At 44.5% G+C, this 21,742-nt stretch overlaps 1 protein-coding gene across 3 annotated transcripts in view; it reads right to left on the bottom strand.

Moving 5' to 3' along the window:
• The window catches only part of LOC147691754 (cdc42 effector protein 2-like), a 143,393-nt gene that overhangs the window by 88,609 nt on the left and 33,042 nt on the right, over positions 1–21,742 (bottom strand). The window contains exon 1 of one of the 3 annotated variants that reach the window (XM_086938037.1): positions 17,241–17,376. The exons of the other annotated variants lie outside the window; for them this stretch is intronic. The gene's annotated coding sequence lies outside the window, so the exon portion shown is untranslated. Of the gene's footprint in view, positions 1–17,240; positions 17,377–21,742 lie in introns of those variants that run through there. 3 annotated transcript variants of the gene reach the window in all.

Here is a 21,742-nt window from a genome sequence, read left to right as displayed (position 1 = left end):
CATAGATGACCTGTTAGTGGCATCTAAAACCCAGACGGACTGTGTCACCGACACAATTGCCTTGCTGAATCACCTAGGAAAGGGAGGACATAAAGTGTCACCTGACAAGTTACAATTTTGTAAGAACTCAGTGAAGTATCTGGGGCACCAGATAGAAAAAGGAATCAGGAAAGTTACTACAGAAAGAATCAAAATAATTAAAGCAATGGAACTGCCCAGAACACAGAAAGAGGCGAGAATGTTCTTAGGAGTTGTGGGTTACTGCAGACAATGGATTGTAGGATTTGCGGCTCTAGCAAAACCCCTGATAAAAATGACCAAGAAAGGAGTAGAAGACCCCGTCAGTTGGGACAGTGAAAGCATGAACGCTTGGGTAACTCTGAGAAACTGTCTATGTACCGCTCCTGCATTGGGTATGCCTGATTACAGTAAGCCCTTTGAGCTATTCTGTGACACGAGAGAGAATTGTGCTCTTTCAGTCCTGACCCAGGAGCACGGATTAATTAGATGACCGGAGGCCTATTTTTCAGCCACCCTAGATCCGGTGGCTGCTGGATTACCTGGATGCCTGAAAGCAGTGGCTGCTACTTGCGTCAGTCTGGAACAGAGTGAGAACATTGTCATGGGACATCACGTCACTGTATATGTTCCTCATTCTGTTGTAATCCTACTGACTAGAACTAAGACCCAGTACCTCACACCTAGTCGGCTGACTAAGTATGAGAGAATTTTGATTGGTGCTGAAAATGTAACCATTTCCCGGTGCAATGTCCTAAATCCTGCGACACTGTTACCTGTTCCTCTAGATGTAGAAGTTGAAGAGGGAGGGGAACATAATTGCATCGATTTAACTGAGTTCAGTACTAAGCCCCGTCCGGACATCCGTGAAATAGCATTACTTGATGGGGATAAGACAATGTTCGTGGACGGCTCATGTTTGAGACATGAGAGCAGGGGTCTGTGTGCTGCCTATGCTGTGGTCACATTGACGGAAACCATAGAAGCATCTTACTTATGCGAAGTGAAATCTGCGCAGGTGGCAGAGCTCATTGCGCCAACAAGAGCATGTAAGAGGGGTAAGAACAAAAGAATAACTGTTTACACCGACAGCCAGTACTGTTACGGGGTTGTTCATGACTTCGGCCAATTGTGGTTACAAAGAGAATTCATGACTTCCTCAGGCACCCCTATCAGAAATGGGAAGGTGGTGCATAACTTACTGGAAGCTATCCAATTGCCCAAAGAATTGGCTGTGGTCAAGTGCGCGGCTCACAAATCTGGGAATGATGAGGTGACCGCCGGTAATAGGTACGCTGACCAAATTGCCCAGTTTTGTGCCCGATACCAAATGTCCCTCCAAATTGCGTTGTGGGGTGGAACCAGCTGCCAACTTATGTTGTTTGAGAATGTGTCAACGTGGGAAGAATTAAAGGATTTGCAACAGGCAACAGACAGGCAAGAAAAAGGCAGGTGGGCAGCAGAGGGATGCAAATTGAGAGATGATGGTGTGGTGGTAAACTCGACTGAGGTGCCTGTATTGCCTGACAGCCTGATAGACCCCATGGTCAGAACGATACATGAACCAACACATATGGGAAGGGACGCAATGTGTCGGGTGTTTGACAAGGTGTTTTGTAATTCAAAATTCAGGAACCAGGCGGAAAGGCTTTGCCAGAGGTGCCTAGTGTGTCAGCAATTCAATGCAGGAAAAAGGACTGTGGTAGAACAGAGTAATATCGGAAAGGCAGTAGGTCCCTTTGTCAGAATGCAGGCAGACTTTATAACAATGCCTAGGTGTCAAAGGTATAGATATATCTTAGTCATAGTTTGCCTATTCTCCCGGTGGGTGGAAGCGTATCCCGCAAAGAAAAATGATGCCCTAACTACAGCCAAGTTATTGCTCAGGGAGTTGATACCTAGGTACGGAATTCCCGAGACAATCGAAACGGACCAAGGTGGGCATTTTGCCAACGATGTCCTAGAAGAACTCTGTAAAGCATTCAAAATGAAGCAAAGACTGCATTGTGCCTAACGTCCAGAGGCTTCTGGGGTAGTGGAGCAAATAAATGGCACCTTGAAATCCAGATTGGCCAAAATGTGTGATTCCACAAAGATGAACTGGATAGAGGCTTTACCCCTTGTGCTGATGAGTTTGAGAAGTATCCCGAACAGAAAAACTGGCCTAAGTCCCCATGAAGTGTTAATGGGAAGAGTGATGCGACAGGCATGGGTACCCGGACACAAACTGCTAAGCATTTCTGATGATATGGTATTAGAATACTGCAAGCAGCTGGGTGACCAAGTGCGTTCTCTCTCTCAGCAGATTGGAGAGACAGCTGACGAGTGGCCAAAGACTCCAGCACATAAACTGCAACCAGGAGATTGGGTGGCGTTAAAGAAACACACCCGGAGCAGTTGCCTGAAACCAAGGTGGGGAAAGCCACGACCAGTGATCCTCGTCACTACAACTGCTGTAAAGTGTGCTGGTGTACCGAAGTGGATCCACGCCAGCCACACAAAGCGGGTAACTGGAGAAAACGCGACTGGAGCTGAAGGCAGCGCAGCTGAAGAGGCTTCCGAGGAGGAAAGTCCGGAGCTAGCTGACATCGAACTGCCGAGCACAAGTCGAGACGTTGAATGGTTCCCCGCCGACGACCAGGTTCATGACCCAATACGAACCAGGAAATATTCCTACTTAGACAGTGAGTGGGATAGTCCAGGTGAGCTAGAAATAGAGGAAGAAGGTCAGGTCAACGAGAATCACAGTACACCTGATCAGGAAGTAGGCCAAGTAGGGTCAGATCAAGACATCGAAACTCCTCCTGAAACTCCGGAGACTGGAGAGGGACAGATAATAATTAGAGCTGACGTTCATGCAGAAGAAAACGAAGAGATCGAAGAGCATGAACAGGAACAGATAGAAATAGACCAACGTGCTCAGACAACCGAAATAAAAGCAACTAAAAATAAAAAGCAAGTACGATTTGAATCTGAGCAGGGTCAGATTAGGGACCAGGCAGAAGAAATAGATGAAAGACCTGGAACTAGTCAGACAGGCAGGGAAACTGAGGTGCCACAACAAAAAGTAAAGAGAGTGCACGAAGAAGGCCAAGTTTCCTCAACTACTGGGAGGCACGGAGGCAGAAGTGCACCCCGATACGTCAAGAGACTGAGGCTCAGACCAAAGACAGTCGAAGAAAAACTGAAAGACCGAAAAAGGGCTGAAAGTGAAAGAAAGGCAGCCCAAGGCAAGTCGCTAAGAAAGAGCGACAGAGTAAAGAAACAGAACCGACTGTATCGGAGCCCTGAATGGACTTACTTTGTGTTGGAGGAAATTGACGAGCCCCACCACAGTGGCAACAGTGACGAAGAGTCCATCGCTGATCGGAGTTCTGACGAAGACCCTCCTTGAGAAAGCCCCGAAGTGAGCCTCTGGTACAAAGAAACGAAGAGGGGTAGCAAAAGCCACCTGTAAGCTAAAAATGTTTGATCCGAATGTCTCTGGAAGATCCAGATGTGGGTGTCTTAAAACTTGCTGTAAGATATGCTTGTGTAGTATAGCAATGCTAATAGTAATGTGGATAGGACTAACAGTTTTCCTACCTTTTATGATAAGTAAAAATCCTAACTTGTCCCCTACTGAACCAGAAGCAGTAGACGTAGGGGCTGTACAGACTGCAGAGACACCACGAAGCTTAGAAAGACGTGACAAACAAGTAAGTCTGACACACACACGACCTAAGTTAGAAGCTTCAGATGAGGATGGACTACACTTTCACAAAATGAGAAACAGGACACATTTAAATGTTTTTGCTAACTTGTTAGTGCATTACGTAGAAGCTATGGAAATAGAGGACTGTTATGTCTGCATGAAGCTACCCACCTCAGTGGCTGAAGGCGTGACATATCACCATCTACCTTTAACCTATGGAATTTCTTGTAGTATATTAGCTAGCTTGTTTTATAGGAGCACTTTGCAGTACTATTATTCAAATGCTGACGTAGTATTTTCTGAGCTTCCTATTAGAGGACACCTGAACCTTGTACATATTAAAAGTGACGTGACCCGTTATATGGGAGAATATTTTCTGACTATAGGCAACATAGATTTAGACGAAGCAAGACAAGCTAATCTGACCTGTTCTCTGCAAGAGCAGGAAAAGATGTTCATAAAGATGGCAGACAGAAGGAGAGAAAAGTTTCAGAAGAAAGAAAATGACGAAAAGGATAGAGTCCCTAGGTGGGCTGAGCACATGGATAACACCTCGCAAGGCGAAGCTAATCCTGCCTTGTTGTTGGATTTTGAACGAAAGGGGAAACTTTGTATCCATAGGGAAAAGACAGAGTACTATAACAATGTATTCATCGGTTCCAGCGAGTGTGAACATAATTACAAGGTAATTGGAGGTTGGGGTTTCAAAAATGGGTCAGAACCTGTGTTTCCCGGAATATATTATATATGTGGGAACAAGGCTTATTTCAAATTGCCGGATCACTGGTATGGAAGCTGCTACTTTGGCATTGTTTTCCCGAAAATATACCATGTGAATAATGCAGCTGGAAGCGATGAAGAGACTAATGGCTTAGTGCGTAGTAAACGTGAAAGTGTAGGTGAAATTATAGGTGATATTTTTAGTGCACTGATACCTGGAATGGGGGTAGTTCTGAACACTCATAGAATCTGCAAATTGTCTACAGTAGTGGACCGGCTATTAACGGACACTGCTGCTGGATTCCTGATGGTCAATACTGAAATGGTTGCGATCAGATCAATGGTTTTGCAAAACCGTCTTGCTCTTGACACCCTATTAGCAAAAGAGGGCGGAGTCTGTAGAATGCTGAAAGCGCAACATTGTTGCACTTACATTCCTGATAAAAGTATCGAATTAAAACAATATGTGAAGAACATAACTAATTTGGAAAAAGAACGCAAACCATTGGAGGTTGACAGTGCCTGGACAAGACTGACTGGAGGTCTCTCCTCTATAGGTAGTTGGTTTACTAACCTAGGTAGAAATCTTTTGTGGAAAATACTGATGCCAATAGTTGTAATAGGCGTAGTTGTATTGATCATTTTCATTTGCTGCAAATGCCAGAAATGCAAAAAGAAATATACAGTAAATAAGAGGGGGGTGAAGAGAAATATTGATGAACTAGAATTAGAAGAATTAAGGAATGAAGTCTACAAAAAGGTGAAAAATCACCACTCTCATAGAGAAGCTGAAAGAAAACTCAACAATAAGTTTGTTGAAATCCAAATGAGTGATGTGGATGAAGGAGAAAAAGTTGGCATCTGTTTCCTTTATGTGGTGATGATAGTAAATATCATCAAAGAGGGGATTGATGGAGCAAGGATTCGCACGTAAAGCGCCTTGCTCACATACAAGAACCTTGCCTAAATGTATAATCATATTAATCCAGTTGTTCGTCATTTATTAAGCGTTTGTCCAAACACGCGGGTGTCCCCAGGATGCTTGCTTGTATGTCTTTCCCATACTAACGAAACTTGCACTAAAGAAACGGCTGCTTCGCTGAAATTCAGTCTGCGCATGCGTCGGTCATACCCATGTGATGTGACGCACTCGCATTCTGGAGGGAGTCTATTACACATGCGCACTGCTGCAAACATGGCCGCTTGTCTTTTACCACGCTCTGTGCTTGCTACAGCTGCTTCAGCCTATCTGTCTTTTCGCACTAAACAGTAATGCTATAGTTATTATAAAATAAGGGATGTTTAGAATTTCATCATGGTATACAGTGTGATCATTTTATATGTGATTTTAATTTGTTCTCGCTTACTTTTCATGTACCGCGTCTCTGGGGCTGGGAAATTCGGGAGTGGAGCCATACTTGAGGCTCTGCTGGGCTCCAACATGTGACCAGGGAAAAACTCTACTGCGCAGAAGCTGAAACAAGCCAGCTGGCTCCTGAAGCACGATGCGCCTGAGAAACTCTCTGGGAAGAACAAATCTCACCTTGGAAGAAGCAATACTGTTGCTACCGATTATGAACTTTACTGTACTGCTGTATGCTTATGCATGGGAACGTGAACCCAAGGGGCGGGTAGGAAAATTTTAATATTTAGGGTGGGAAAGTCGAATTCTAGGAGGTGGTAATGACCGCACCACCTCTCCTGACCAATCATAATGTGGGAAACTGTCACTTGCAACATTAGTGGGTGGTCTGAGGGACCCCAAAACAGTATAACTGCCCTAGTTTAGCTTAGGAAAATTGTCCGACTTGACCGAGTAGCAGACCTGTCACTGACCCTACGAACTCTATAGGTGCTCAAATCTAAAGTGCTGCGGAGCACTCTGTACATACTTTCCACAAACTCCTAAGGGGTGGAAATAATCCTAAGTGCTGGCGAAGCACTTTGCTGGGAAATTCGAAAACCCAATCGGGGTTGCTGGCGGATTACTTGCAGGAGAGGGGTAACGCAGGCGTTGCTGTCCGAAGCTGTGGGTGTTGGTCGTACCCTGGGAGGCCCAGTCTTGACCCAAAACCTAAGGGGTATCCTGTCCTGACTGTCCTTGGGCTGTGTCTACTCGCATTCTGGGAGTCCAAATCCTTGAGGGTCCTTGTCCCCGTCTTTTCCAAACTGACCCGTGGCCAGGGTTAGTTCTCACTCCTAATTAGGTAAATATGAACTGTGGGTTTGCGTCTTTTCCATAGTCTTCTCTCACTTAGACTCATATCTTTTTCTCTTTCTTAAGGGAATAATCTTGACTTTGAGATTGATTTCTGAAATGCCAAACTATATACGTTTTGCTTATTAGAATTGTTCCACATCTCTCCCTTCCTTTAGAACTTTGCTGAATTGTCGAATTTATTAGTATGTTCCAATTTTTTCCCCTTCCTTTAGTATGATTGCGGTGAACTTAGCAAGAATAGTCTAAAGAACGTAGGTTAAGTACATGTTCTAGGTCCCATCCATGTCCTATGTCCTGGTATAAAGTTGCAGTGACTAGCTCTGTTCTAAATTCCTACCTTTAGTCTTCCATATACTCAAATGGTCCTAGTTTTAATTCATAGTTACCTAGTGGTTTTGATACTGATGATTGACGTATTATTCTGCATATCACTTATTGCCTTGTCATATTTTCTTTGAACTTCTATATAAAACTTTTAACATCATCAGGTGTCTGTGGTCATTTTACAGAAATTGTGGATAAGTATGAACTGATTTATAAAGAGTATTTTTCCTAGGCCCCTGTCTACTATTTCCCTGATAGCTCCAGATCTGTCATAAGTAATGTGCCTGTGGTAAGTCGGGTACATGGTAAGCAGAGGTAAACCAAACTTTAATTGCTCATAGCAGCGTGCAGGAGGAGAAGGAAAAACGGTAATCTTCACCCGGTTCACCCAAATGTCATTATTGTATCTAGATTTGCACGCCAGGGCCCAGTGCGTGTAAGAAATTGGTAATCTCGGTGACCCGGGTGGACTGCGCGCTCTATCAAGTGCACTATGTGTCTTTTATTTATATTTGTTTTGCATGTGAGAACCTTCTTTCTGTATCCATTTTTCTTTTCCGTCTTTTTTTGCTTTTTCGGTCTCGCCTGAGACATCACATATGCTATCACTTGTGAGACATTTGGTTAGCTTGCAGGGGACTTCGAGCCTGCCAATTGCTTACCATTGGTTGGCTTCATTGTCACATTCACTTCCTTGCTTCTCCTTGGTCAGTGCCTGCTGGCTTCGCTTCCTCTTCATGTGTTTGTTCGGCCCCTGGTGCTTGTCCCAAGTACTGCTTCCTTTTTTTCAGTGAATTGTTCCACGGCTCCCACTTTCGGAGGTACTTTTTTTCTTTTAGTTGTTTGCCCCATCGTCGCTACTTGCCACGGCTCCCTCCTGCATTGATGTAGTGTCCCATCCCCTTCCACATTGTGGGGCTTTCCTCACCCCTAACACCCTCCTCACTCAATGCTTTGCATGCCATGTCCCTCCCACACCCCTCCAGTGTTGTGTTGCCTGCCCGTCCCCTCTATCCCATTCCTGCATCATGGTGTTTTGACTTTTCTCCCCTTAGACTGTAAATGACAAGCAATGAACCGCCTTCTGAAAAAATCCAAAGTCCTCAGAAATAAAAACCCTAGGCTTGATTTTAGCTCCGGTCTATCTTCTCAATGCCCAGCAGCGATCATTGTGTTACGAGGAAATAACTCAGAATTTGGACTTTAAGTGGAAGTAGTGGTTGCTGAGCAGGCTTTCTGGCTACGATGAGTTTTCAGTGCAGTAAGTCTTCTTAGTGTTTATTGTGTGTTCGGCTTGAGAGAACCGATCAGCAAAGCCAGGTTCCACCGTGTGGCTGCAGGTTCCAGCATAGAATCGTGCACCTCTCAACCCCGTACTCTTGCCACTCCAGGGGTGTCTGAGCTCTTTAAATATGAAGACATGGTGGGGGATCGGGGAAGCGCACGGACATGGGCACTTATTCAACAGGGATTGTGCCGCTGTTGATCTGCCTCCAATAATAGAGTCCTACAGTGCAGGCACGCCACCGACCTAATTATATCAGTGATGCAGATTAATAAGTATAGATTGTCACAGAAAGCTTGCCGTCAGAAAAGTGGTGTATGTGTGTATATATATATATATATATATATATATATATATATATATATATATATATATATATATAGTGACAGAACCAAGATACAAGCGGAGATTGATGCACTTGAAGTAGTAATAGCAAATATGTGCGAGGATGATGCCAACATCACGCAGGAATGCAAAAAATACAGGGAAACTATGGAACAACGAGTGCAGAAAGAAGAGGACGTGATCAGGAAACGCAAAGCATTCAAGTTTCAGCGTGACAAAAATGATTATAATGAAGGCAGAATCTCACGTTTGCCCGCAAATATGATGCAATTAAAGCATCTAAAATAAAACGGGCAGGCGCCACCGCAGCGCAAGGAACATCACAAGCACGCTCTAATTCCCTTGAAGGCTCGAGTCTCACAGACCTTAGTTCCAATATAGATAGCGGGTCAGAAGCAGAAGCCGGTAGACCTTCAGAACAATTGGGGTTTACACGGCTAACCGTGGAGCAGGAAATGGAATGTGTCCAGCAGGACAGGCGCGAAACATTGCGCCCAAGATTCCCAGCATCCACAAAACCCCAAACGCAAAGCGGCGGGAGCGCAGGAAAAGCCGCACCAAGCGAAAAGCCAAAGAAAAGAAATTACAGACGATGGAATGCCAACAAAAAACAGTAAATAGCGCAACTCAAATAAGGAATCAGACACAGGCAGCAGATAATGGCTTATCTGTCATCAACCTGACCGATACAAACTTTTCAGACCTGGAAATCAATATTTTATCTAAAGGATTGTCGTACAGCCCCCCCAGCAGCTTCAATTATGTGGATACTAGACTGGTTCTTTTTAAATTCACGCGCAAACTGAAGCTAAAAAAACATTTTGCCAATAACAAATCACGCAATGTTGGTAAAAAAGTGGTTGCAGTTGATACACCTGGGGGAATGGTGGTGAATGATGTCCCGCTTATGAAGGATTTGGCAGCTCTTCGGGCAGAAGCTTCAAATTCTCAGAGCACGCAGGGACAAGAAAATATGTATACTGGTGGCCTAAGCAACCTTAAACCCCGTTCAACGTTCACCCCTGTCACCCCTTACGACAACATAGATATATTTCAGGATGCAGTTGTGAAACAGGTGAAAGCATTACATGTGAAAACTTTGAAATCCAACCTTGGCAAATTTCACGGTAATAATTGTGAGAAGTTGGCCCGATATGCAACGTTCGCTATTCTAGCGACCGCTATGTATCGTTCCAACGACCCTTATGGTGTTTGGTTGTAAGTCAACCTATAGACCAGCTATCCTAGTAGCGTGGATACGAGCAGTCTAAGGCTAAAGACTCGAGAGGGCGCGTTAAGCCAGCTGTTTACCACACATGTACCCCTTGAACACCCAGTGAAAGGACACCACGCAAGTGTTATGAAAATAAACAGTATATTTATTAAGAATCACAACAGCCCTGTACTCTTTATGAGGACAGGGTACTAAGCACAAACCAAATCTCTTTAGCAAATACTTCAAGTGCACAGTTTAAAGACAAGTGTCCGAGGACACGGAAAGGTTAAGGCAAGTCGGAAGCGAGGGACTCGGGACCCTAGAGTAAGGAGGCTATGCAGGCACCGAAATGCCGAGTTACCTAGCCACGAGGGCTGCGGCTGCACAAGTCTTACAGGCGTCGGGGTCTTCGCTGACGAGCCAGGAGCCGGACGAAAAGGAGTTGCTGGCCGGCGACCAGTGATGAATAGTTCGTAGAGATCCAAGCCTGGATCGGAGATTGATGAAACCTGAAAGCAGAGGGGACCAAGTTCGTACTACTAGCCAGTAGTCAGAGGGTACCAGGAAGGCACCAGTTGGCCGTCACCTCGACCAGGTGAGTGGGCGACGCTAGGCTCTGCAGTCTCACGGACCAGGAGGCGTTGTCGGCGACCACGGTGGAGGTGCGAGCTGTCCCACGACGGATGTCGCTGTCGGCGTCTTGAGTGGACCAGGAGGGTCCGGGGTGCTTCTCAAAAGATGGAAGCAAGGGCCAGTCTGGAGCAACCAGACCGGCAGTGTTGATTCTTGGTCGTCGTCACAGAAGGGCACAAGCCAGCGGCTAGTGACCAGACAACGTGCTGAGCAGCGAGCAGAAGGGCCCCACGCAGATCGTGGAGATGCTGGGAGGCTGCACTTCGGTGCTAGAGCGGCTCAGGGTCGGGGCTTCTCGGACCCCAGAGCACTCACCAGAGAGTTATCTCGATGGTCGTGCTGGTTTTTAAGAACGTGCAGGTTCTGATGATGGCCGGTCCCTCGAGGTCTCGTCGCACCCACAGATCACAGCTGAGCTGATGACGTGGGTAGAGGTCAGAGGTGCCAGGGAAGCCGGTTCTCGTCGAGCTGGGCCGTCGGATTCCTTGAGGAAGGACTTACAGCAAACCGCAGAGTTCTTAGATGGTGCCCGCTGATGCAGGGTGACTACTCCTTAGTCACAAGGGAGAAATCTTAAGAAGAGTCTTGAAGTCCTTTCGTAGAAAGTATTCTTGATTCAAAGATGATCTCATTTGGAAGGGTCCCCGCTCCGGCCTTTATCCTAAAGAAAGGGGTGGGTACATGACTAGGTCCTGCCCTAAGGGTGGGACCAGGAAGGGGGGTAGTTACACCCCTCTCCCCTGCCGGACTTTCCCCAGGCCAGGGCTGTCGCCCCTGGAACTGGTTCTAACCGGCAGATGCGTAGTGAGCACCGGGGTGCCACTCCGCAGTCACCTTCTCGCAAAAGCCCTACCTACCCAGAATACACAAACCCTGTCTGGGACGGTGCGAACACCGCCCTCGACAGGAAACCCTTTGTCCAAGTGCTCCTCGCTGGAAGGACTCCCAGCAGCAGGAGGTCAGACTTGTGTCTGTGGTGGCAGCATCCATTTTGTGGAGCTGAGGCCTTCGTTAACTTTAACCGGGGTTCACAGTTACGTACATGTCGTGTCCCTCTAGAAGGGCGGAATGCTAACCTCGTCGCCAGAGTTGGTGAGAGGACAGCATCCCGATTCGTATGACACCTTACTCGACATGTCTTGATAACGCGACACCGAAGTTACCGATATGGTACGCGTTATCATGGAACAGCCATTGGGTCTTGATTCCGCAGGCTGCAACCGGGCTCGGCTCGGGCCAGAGCTTAGTTCACACGAGCCCATGCACTCTGCCTTCAGGATTGTCAAGGCCTGCCATAGGAGTGACTGATAGGGACTCGGGTGTCCATTGGAGGGTTAGATATAGGCTACTATATCTAAAACAAAGGGTGATTACACGACTTTGCCCCAGCTGTCATGCAGCCAGTTGTGTCAAATTTAGGAGGCCAGTCAGGGGTGGCATAATACATGCTGCAGCCCCTGGCGGCCCTGGATACACCTACGCCCTGGGTTACAGGGTCTGATAAGGTGGCCCAGTACCAATTGGTATATGCACCTAGGGTACATCTCGTAATTTAGAAAGAGAACAGCCAGGCTGTGGGTCTGATTGGCAGGCCCACAGCCAGAGAAAGTCGTAAACCAGTGAAACAAAAGCGAAAAATCTGGGTGATCATGGGATTGCAGACCCTACTCTCCTACAATAATAACTATCAAAAATTGGTCAAAAAAATCAAAGCGGATGAAAACATGATAGTCAGGCAATCTGATAAGGGGGGTAACATTGTGCTCTGGCCAAGAACATTATATCTTGAAGAAGCCTACCTCCAACTCAATGATCCGGATTGTTACAGACATTGTGATGCAAATGCACTTAAAAAAGCACAAACAGACTTCCACTCTCTCCTCATGGGATGGCGTTCCAGCGGACTTATTAGCATGGACGAACTGAAATGCCTTAAAAATGACCATCCTATAACCCCTGTGTTGTACCTTATTCCAAAGGTACACAAAAACGCAAATAGACCGCCAGGTAGACCCATCATCTCGGCGTGCGGGGTTTACTGGAGAAAGCCACTTCCTACATCGACTTGTTCCTCCAGGAGCATGTGTTGGCATTGCCATCATATATTCAGGACTCCAGTGACCTGATGAGGAAATTGATGGACTTTGAGTGGCATGATGACTACTGGCTGATAACCCTAGATGTGTCCTCTTTGTATACCAGCATAGTACATAAGGATGGGTTAAGGGCCTCAGAGTTTTTTCTTGGCAAGCGACCAATAGAGCTGTTAGAACATAACAAGATGTTACTTGCCATGATGAGTTTCTGTTTGCATCACAACTATTTTATGTTCCTCAACCGCTATTACCAACAAATCAAAGGGGTTGCCATGGGGGCCTGTTTCTCTCCCAGTTATGCCTGTCTACACATGGGGTACTGGGAGAGACAGGTCCTCAATGGTATTCACCAAGACATCTGCACCCGCCATATCATTCGATGGTATAGATACATTGATGATATCCTAATGATATGGCGAGGAACCTATGAGCAAGTAACCAATTTCATTGATGTTTTGAACAAGAACTCATATAACCTGTCTTTCACATCGCACATCAGTCAGGACACAGCACATTTCCTTGATGTTACTCTGGAGGTCAGTCAGGGCAAGCTAGAAACCAAGCTTTATAGGAAGCCCACTGCGGGCAATACTATACTGCATGCAGAAAGCCACCACCCCCCGCATTCAATTCGTAGCATCCCCTACGGGGAGATGCTTAGAATTCGGCGGGTCTGCAGCACAGAATTCCACTGCAGCGAGGCGCAAGCGGCAAGTAAGCAAAGGTTCCTAGCTAGGGGCTATGAAGAACATCTTATCGATACAGCGATCAGGAAAGCGAATGCCCTATCCCGCACTGAAGCACTGACCCATCGGAAACATCAGAAAACTAGTGCAGCCAGCAGTGAGCAACCAGTCAGACTCATTTGGGCCTATAACAGTCAACATGGGGCGCTGAGAAAAATCATCAATCAGAACTGGAATCTAATAAAACTAGATCCAGTTATAGAAGAACATATGCCCAACAAACCCGCGATCACTTTCAGGAAGGCGTTTTCGTTGCAAAATGCCCTGGTTAAATCCAGCCCAGAAGTGATCCCTCCGAAAAATTGGTTAGCAGCAAGCCGCGGGTTCAGAAAATGTTCCAGTTGCAAGGCTTGCTCGCAGGGACTCAACAAAACCGAGTTCCTGACAGCTTTTTCTACAGTGCCCCGCAAAATTACCAAGCAATTAACCTGTAAATCAGAATATGTGGTGTATGTGCTGGAGTGCCCGTGTGGCCTGCAATATATTGGTAGTACCAAATTGCAGGTGCACAAGAGGGTGCTCCAGCACATCCGGGCAATCAACATGAACGACGCCACATACCCTGTAGCCAGGCATTTTAAGGAGTTCCATAATAATAACAGTGGGCTCCTTAGATACTATGCTATTGACGCCATAGGTCCACTCAGGAGGGGAGGTAATCGAGAAGGGATCTTGAGGGCTCTTGAGACCAGGTATATCTTGGAGATGGACAGTAAAAGCCCCAATGGTCTTAATTCCACGGAGGACTTTTATACATGTCTATAGTTCCATCTATCTCCACAGTCCTCGTCAATACCCCCCAGTTCCAAACTGTATGTTGCTCGCAGCACGCCTGTATCCTATATCTTGAAGTTGCTTTGCTAGTTACTGTACTAGTTCTTCCGTAGTTGAGGTAGCTGTACCTTACAATCTTATACTCAGCAAAAATGAAAAACAATGCTTTTTAACCTTCCCTTGTTTATTTGGGTGTCAGTAACAAACGTCATGGGCATAGATGGCATCAATATCCTTAGTAGGGCGTTAGCAAAGGTGGTAGGGCGTGTACAATCTTAAGCCCTTTCCGCGCTATCCGGTGTAACGTTACCAGTTAAAAACCCTAAAGGTGATTACTGATAACAGTATGTAAAATATCCATTGTATATAGATGTATATATATGAAATTTTGTATATATTTTATTTAGAAGTTTTGCGGACTCTCACATCGTAAGGGGCTATTGCATTTAAGCAGTGACTACTCAAGAGCCAGGTTGCGTATATTGATGTGGATGTCTTCTTGCACAAGTTGTAAATATATGAAATATGGTGATAAACTTGCAACCCTTTCCAATTATTTTGTACGGAGGGAATACCCAGGTGGTTTTCCGCTTTGTTAGCTTCTGTTATATCCTACCGGATAACGTAACTGTATTCATACAGGTATTTTCATGCATTAGCCTAATACTGCCATGCTTTGCCCTTTTGCACTTGTAAAGAAATTGCTTTTTACAATGGTGTTGTTAATTTTGACCAATTAAGTTACAACCAATCAGTGATGTCGTTGTTACTGCACTAGCACTTTAAATTCACGCAACTTTTTTCAGTGCGCCATGTGACCAAGCCCTCTGTGTAGGGCGAAACGTTATCCTGGCGTGGTGTGCTACAAAATAAAAACTCACCTGCACTTTGGGTCTTCCGTGTTCTTGCTTGAAAGTTGGCTGAGGATTGATAGCTGGCGAAGTAGCAGGAGCGCAAGTGGTGAAATATATATATATATATATATATATATATATATATATATATATATATATATATATATATATATATATATATATATATTGCTTCGAGTTACCAACGTTCGACCACAGCATACGAAGCAAACATGGAAAAGGGAATAAAGCCACCAAGTAAGCGCGTTCCAATTTTCAGTGCATTTATTTGTGAATAAACAGCCCACCAGTCGTCATGACGCGTTTCGCCTCAGCCGAGGCTTGATCACATGTCATGCAAGGAGAGTAGGAGGTGACATATATAGTATGGGTGGTCATGTGACCAGTGCAAAATTCCACATTTTTTAAAGTCACAGTTACATATTTGATAGTAATACTGGGCATAGTGCCCTAATTCCATACATATCAAAATCCCTGTTTCCCACACCAAATTGACAGTGTGAGAAGTATATAGATGTGCAAATACGCAAACAGTTAAATACAGTACAATATAACTTATGTTTAGAAAAAATCGTTCTCTAAAAAAGCATAAATATATATATATACACATGTCATTGTACAAAATTAATATATGTACACAGTATAAATATTTTAAACTTCCTTAAAAAATTAGAAAAGGAAAGCCATCCTAAAAACCATTTCATTTCAAAACAATTGCATTATTTGTCTAAAAATCAATACGGAATTCATTATTTATTGGTTTTGCACACTAATCAGGGATTTAAAAAATGGAATGTATGTGCTGTACTGTGATTCACCATCATACCCAAAGTGGGTAAACAATGTTTAAAAATCATCTATAGATTGATGTGTGAATATTGCACAATGTATGTAAACTCCTAAAGGGTTGTATTTAAAAAAGTAAATGTTAAAGTGATAGTGCTATAAACAATTAGAATCATAATTGAAGAAAATTAAGATTTCAGGCTGCCGAATCGGTATAGGATATATATATATATATCAGTTAAGTCACCGTGTGCGAGAAGGATGGATTTAACAGCCTCTGAAAATAATCCTCAAATCCCACAATAAACAGCACTCCAAATGCATAAGTATCCCCGCTCTAGGCAAACATGGCATGTTGAGTCATGCCCTGTTCTCACAATAATGAACATGGTAAGTAATTATTTGTGCTTATGAAACACTACATTCCTTTCACTATTTACAATGTGTTGCTTGCCCCACCCACCAGGAAAAAAAAGTACAGGGCGCGTCATAGCACATTTGTTTTTACTAACATTGATTCCGCCATACAGCAGTGCCTCTGTGCAGCATGGCTACAAGACATTGACAACGCCAATAGCTCTTAATAGTGCATAGGTAAGATCTTTTGGCTTTGCCAATGAATACATGCCAAATTCCCCGATTCAGGCAGGAGACTCCTGTATATGTTATATAAAAAAGGCTTTATAGTAGCTGTCTCCCGAATGAAACTGCTTTTGCTTTAATAGAAGTCAATGGGGAAAATCCATTCCCCTGAAATTATTTTCAAAATCTCCCACTTTCCTGTTCGCAAATGTTGGCTTGCCAATGCTTGTTGTACTTCCTCCTTGGTTCATTTCCTTCCTCCAGCTATAGCCTCAGACCTGCCAACTCACACGGTGCCACCATTTATCACACTCCATCGGCTCCCTTCACACGGCCACCTGGTGAGGACCAGATTATCACAAGGTGGAAAACAAGCTGGGAAGCATTGTACATAGTGTATTTCCAGCTACTCTTCGAAGGGCTTTAAAACTGATGACGCTTTTTGTTTGGTTGGGGGTTGGAGGGGGCTTAAGTGCCTCAGTCTTAGGTAACTCTTGGCACAAGGCCACGCCCCTCAAGACCACGCCCCCACTGACAGTATTAGCTTACTTTGTTAGCCGGTCTGCAGTCTCCATTTGGCAGGAGAAAGCATAGTTTTTTTTTTTATTCTGGCGCCTAATTACGACCATATTCGCGCCAAACATAGAATATTGAAACGAAAACCCATGAGGCTTTTTCGTTTCAAAGCATTCGCTCTATGCATTCACGTTCTAATGGTTTAACCACTGATTGCGCATCGCCCTGACAGACTTTAGCGGAGCACATATCCCATATTACTAAAGCCAACAAACGTTTCAAGAGAGGTCTTCGTCTCCCACACCCTGAGCAAGCTTCCAGAGTTCGGTACGCAGAACCCTCGAATAGCAGCCTTGCCCAAAGCAAAAATAGTAGAGTAATTGTATAGCCTCCGCCCCCTGAGATCACTTACCCTGTAACCACTAGCCTTGGCTTCTCCCGAGCAGGCAGCAACAGGACCCCTGCAATGTTCCCCTGTCATGGGCGTGGTGTTTATTTCCTGAACATCGCGCGCGCTTCATGTCCACTGCGCGGTCTGTCTGTCACACTAAAAATATTCCTGCAGCCTGCACTCGAGCGCACGGCCGCATCTCTGTCTGTCAATACCATCCGGCCAGCCCGCTGGACTGAACATATTTTGGTTGCCGAGTGACCACCAAAACAAGGCAATTAATTATAAATAGTTGTAGCGCCCTTATTAGGGCGTCGACGAGGTTTACAGGCACGCTGCACAGTTACATGAGCACGTTGTTCACGGAGGAAGGTTATGTGGTAATACGTGAAATGTGCTTATAATTTTGAATGAAAGCAGGGTGCATCCGCAACCTCAAGTCAGTGGGGCACTCGAAGGGGGAACACAATTTAAACTCCCCTCCATTTGAGCGGAGGAACGTCGCCCCAAAAGCCCCAGAGCTGAAAAATAACACGGTAATAACGTTTATTTATTACCGTTGTATTTTTCAGCAACTCGCCCTGAACCAAGTGTCAGGATGGGTCGGGGTCAGCGCTGCAGAGTGGCAGCAGCAGGGAGATGTGAGCTTTAAAATGCAGGTCTCTTGGGACGGCCGTCTTGGGACGGACAGCTAGACATGCGCATTTTAAAGTTCTCTAACCTAGCAGTCTTAAACAGTAGGGTTAGAGAAAAGTGAAGGCCTCGAGTGCTCTTAGGAGCGCTTTATCTAATCCTAGTGCTGCTTTCATGGTGGGAAAGCAGCGCCAGGATTGGGTGGGGTGTTTCCTGCATTGGGAGCTTCCTGGAACACACATGAGGGAGGAGGACCTCGCCTTTCGAAGGTAAGGGACATTTTATTTGGCATTCCCAGCAGCCTCGGAAGAAGCCAGCTGCCACTGCTTTTGTTGCATGTTTTTGACTGCTAAAGGCAGCTTTGCCGAGTCTAAAACAGGGTAACAAAAAAAACCAATTTGAATCGGACCTATTGGCAGCGCTCTAAATGGATAGGTACCTCCCGATACCGAGTACCTGCACTTTTTTAATTTGAAAGGGAGAGTACCTACAATTCTCACCACTGCTTCAATACATTTAGTAGGAGAGTATCACCACTTCTCAGGAGCAAATGTTCTTACGATAGTGAGTACTAGCACTTCTATTGGTAACTTCAGAGGACACTTTTCCAAGTCACTGAGGTGGGGGGGGGGTCAAACTGTCTCGCAGTCTAGCTGACAGCATGGGTGTCGATGAGCTACATGATTAGATGTACACATTGGAAATTTCTGGATATGCCCTTGAACTCAGGCTAGAAGGGGACCCAGAGCGGCTCGGACCCAGCCAACAGTCAATAGAGTCAAGAAACCAACGCTCAATCAGCAAAACATTCAACAGCACAACAATATGTGACACAAGTGGTGCCTATGTCACAATTAAGACAAGAAAAAGCACAGGCTACCGTTATATAGCTGATGGGGTGAATGGGCCTGGCAGTCCCCTACTGTTGTCATTATCTACATATGCGCTTCTTTCCTGTGGAACAACAGGTAACCTCTAAATGGACAGGCTGTAAAACATGCACCTAGTTTCACTTTGTACCACTCACACCAACAGGTTTTTGTTCAGAAAGTAATACACCCAATATAATATGCATGTTTGGAGATTGTCCAGATACCATCCAGGAAGGATCCTTTAACCTCACACCTTCTCAGAGTGCAAACAAAAGGGTGGCACTTTCACACAGCATCACTCAAACCATGCTCTCTCGCCATGCTAAACGAATGCAACTCAGTAACTTTAAACTCAGCAAATGCTAAGCAGACAATGTATTGAAGGCAAAAACTCATAGGCCATTGACAGAAAATAATGTGGATCAGGTCTCCAAGTAAATCCTATTCTGTATAGGGATGTAAGATGAGGAGGCAGTGCTGCGGATTCTGCGCAAAAGATAAGTGCCTTATTTGTCATCAGATTCTAGCAGTCCCCAGTTCTAGTCAATAAAGGGAATTAAGGACTCACCCATCCGAAAAATATCCTACCACTGGAACCTCAAGTACGGGGAGCAATCAAATCCTGTATTGTATAGAGCAGTTGCCACACAGCCTGATGTCTGAACTATACTATCTCTGAAACTGTAGTCACATCTTCGGTAACGTACAGTAATCTGGGCCAAATGTACTAAGAATCCATAAGCAAAAGCAGTCCCAAAATGCGCACGGACTTTTTGCGACTCGATTCAGATTTTGCACATAGTTTGAATTACTAGAATATCAATTAGCAAAATAAGAAATTAAGAGCCTGAATGAGATCTTTGTGGACAGATTACTCCATCACAATGGTGACGGATATCACGTCCAACAAAATATAAATTCCAAAGGATATAATGGAATTTATATTTCGGAGAATAGGATATCCATCACCGTTGTGACGGAGTAACCTGTCCACCAAGATCTAAATCAGCCCTCAAGTCAGTTCACAAATTATAAAATCGTAGTGATTTGCAGACCGTCCTGCTGAACGAGCATTAGACAGGTCACAAATTTGCGACAGCGACTAGTCACGATCACATGGACAGTGGTCTGCAAGGGTCAGCAGACCAAAATCCCTGAGATTGCGTTTCAAAGAAAGACGTTTTTTTAAAACCAGCCGGATTCCCTTAAAATTAACAGGGCTAATATTTAAAAAAATATATATAAAAAATATATATATATAGTTTTCTTTTTTAAAAGGTTAGTGAGGGTTCCAGTAGTGGACAACCACCTGCCCCCCTGAAACCTGTACTACAATTCACATAGGGGAAGCGGTCGAAAGGGGACTCCCTTTTGTGAGTAAATTACCTCCCAACCTGGGAGCGGGTAACTTTTCAATGATTTGCAACTGGAATTACGGCAGCAAACCACAGATATATTAGGTTACAAATCGCAGTTTGGAAGGGACATCTGCAACAAGCCCCTCCCAAGCTGAGATTTGTAATTTATTTCTACACCCATTTACCGATTCAGAAATACTTTTTCGAATCAGTGAGTTTAGTAAATCCAAAAATGCTTGAGGGAATCGCAAAACTTCAGGTTTAGCAAATCAGAGAGTTGGCAACCAGTAAAAAGTTTCATACATCTGCTCCTTCATTAGGCAGGCGTGAGTTTTAATAGCATATTACATTCTGTTCTACATTTTAGATAACCAGTGGCAGAATATTTCTCTTTCCGAATGAGAGCTAGGAAATTAAGGCATATAGAGTTATGTCAAAGACATAGGTCCTTGCAAATATTTTTTGGGGAGCCAAAAGGTATGGTATGGGGTTATGACTGAGGGCTGCACTGGTCCTTGCAGGGCTGATGAGCTTCAAAGGAAATAAGCATTGGAGACTATGAGCCACAAAGTACAGCTCTGTGGTTCATCCACACCACTGACCCCTAAATGAGGCAACTAATCGCTTTAAGAGATATAGATCTTAGCGGATATTCAGTTAATTAAGTGGAATTAGTGTGCCATAATGACATGTTAGTATCAATACCTTTACCAAAGAAGGCGTGAGGACTAACTATCACTACCCTAGGTGAGTATAAATTTAGGGTCTTAGATATCTAAATGAAATTTAAATAATACTGAGACACTGAACAGCAGTATTCACCACAGATGCTGCCACAAATGGATCTACGTCTCTACGAATCAGAGAAAGGGCCTCACAATCTCCTAATGACTCCTAAAAAAGCTGGATTAAGTCAGTGAGTACTATTACAACAAGCATTTGCAATGCAATATGTCTCACATTTACGAGAGTTTGAGCTATTGTAATTGTAAATGACAATGCCTTTTATTTATATGTTTTTAAAACAGATGAATAAAAGGTATTTTTGTTTACAATGCCAATACCATAAACTCTTGCAAATGCAAGACCGATTGCATTGCAAATGTGTTCGGCACCCGTGCTATTAAGTTTTTTTAAGCGTTAAGAGAGAGCGTGTACTGCCTGCAACAGCAGGCCGGACAAAGCTATTTGAGAAAATAGTGCTTGGATGCTGTAATTAAAGACTAGAGAGTAGCAACACACATCACAGGGGTGTGCTCATGGGAGGTTACAAAATAAGAAAAGGCGGTACTAAGAAGGAACTACTAAGTCTATTGACCAATAAAAAGCAACAGTTTACAGTGGACAGTGACAAGTCAATGAAAAATATGGGGCGGACAGTGGGTGGAGTTTCTAGTCCATACCTGAATACAGAATGCCTTGCAGAGCATTGCATGAGCTGACCAGGCATATTACTTAGGTGAACAGACACATTTGCCACATCCCTGCAGCTAGATGCGGTTCAGTGTTTAGGTGCATTTAATTTCTGAAGTTGCAATGTATTTTCTTTTAACACAGACCTATTCATTAACTTAGCTGAACTATTGTAAAATGTTTAGGGCAGTCTCTCTCTATTTTCATAGTTCTGGACTGTGTCTCTGAAGATATTTGCATTTCTAAA

The sequence above is a fragment of the Lissotriton vulgaris genome, chromosome 9 (genome assembly GCF_964263255.1).
Source record: "Lissotriton vulgaris chromosome 9, aLisVul1.2, whole genome shotgun sequence".
NCBI lineage: Eukaryota > Metazoa > Chordata > Amphibia > Caudata > Salamandridae > Lissotriton > Lissotriton vulgaris.
This window is presented reverse-complemented; position numbering and strand designations above follow the sequence as displayed.